The sequence below is a fragment of the Amphimedon queenslandica genome, unplaced genomic scaffold (assembly GCF_000090795.2).
Source record: "Amphimedon queenslandica unplaced genomic scaffold, v1.1 AMPQUscaffold_13330, whole genome shotgun sequence".
Classification (NCBI taxonomy): domain Eukaryota; kingdom Metazoa; phylum Porifera; class Demospongiae; order Haplosclerida; family Niphatidae; genus Amphimedon; species Amphimedon queenslandica.
The window spans coordinates 146,168-147,696 of NW_003546434.1; positions in this window are offsets into that span (position 1 = coordinate 146,168).

Consider the following 1,529-nt stretch of genomic DNA (forward strand, 5'->3'; position numbering starts at 1 on the left):
TGTGAATTTTATACTTTATTTTCAGTGTTCCTGCATGCATACACAACTATTACATGTTACAAAAAATAATATGCAATTTTCCCTGTATTATTCAAGTACTGAATTTTACACCATTCTTGCAACAGCTGGTTAAATGTTTGTGGATAAAAAATTGTGAATCCTTATAAATAACTTGGGTTGTGGATTAAGTATTTGCAGTTTTGACGGTTATTGTAGCCATAGGTATTGCAATATCTATTTTGTAGCATCATGTACTGTGGTCATGCATGAATTTCATTATTTTTGCTGCTAACTCGCAAAATTAAATTAATTAATTTAATTCCTCGCAAATATTTCCAGCTGTATGGTAAATTGGTAATGGAATCTATTTATCTCAGTAAATACAATGAAAATGAGGAATGTTGTTTCATTTGTTATTTCCAGTTTCTATTCATGCTTCTAATAATAATTACATTCACTTTCAAGGCCATTCATATTTGTTTGTAAATAAGATTGTTATATTCACAAACAGCATGAATACTCCATGATCTTCGACTAGTCTACCATACACAATCATCTTTCTTAGTACTTCTTTCTATTTTGAGTTTAGAAAGTATTGGCCTCATTGTCTATCACGACAGAATCTAGAAGAAGCAACTCATGTTGATATGAGTGGATCATTTTTTGAACCTTATGATAGAGTGAGAGAACCACTCCTCTCCTCAAATTAATTATTATTATTATTTTTTACTTGTGTGATGTTGTGCTGCATGTATTGTAACATTTCCTAGCTCTTACAGTGTATTTTTGAAATTAGTTTTAATTAAGTAGCTATACATGCACTTGTGTAGCCAAACTCCTCATCTCCTCACATTATTGTTAAGACTATCATTTGTTGTGCCTTTTGTTGCTTGATACATGCATAGATACTGCATACACTCCTTGTACAGTAGATAGTGATTACATTTGTTAAAGTTTTATTCCCAAGACTTAGCACTTTCAATGTTTTTGATAAAGATAAAAGCAGTTTTTCTCATAGTGATACTTGTTATTTAATCTTCTTACAATAGCTATGCATATGCACAACTTACAATACAACTGTATCTGACCCATTATTGCAATAATATTAATTTTTTTCCCTCAGCAAATTTGGTAACAGTTATACTGTTGTGATAATGCTAAGAAATTTTGTAAACTATGACTTACATGTATTTCTGTTTCAAATCCATCAAAAATTAAAGTTATAAAAACAGCTGGCTAAAAAAGTAAAAGTATAGACTCTGCTTAATGTGACTTTAAATTCCACACAATGATGTCTTTCTTGTTATTATTGTTTCTTATTGCTTCTCTGTTATTTTCAGGAGCTCATCTTCATGTTATTAATGTGACTGAAGAGAATGAGCTGGAGCAGTTCTTGTGCTACAATGATCCACCAGTAGTGGGGGACACTCTTGTAGTATTATATACTAACATCACTCATTACATTAGTGGTAATGTATCATTCTGTATGATCAATACTACCTACTCACTGAATATAACCAGTAATCATC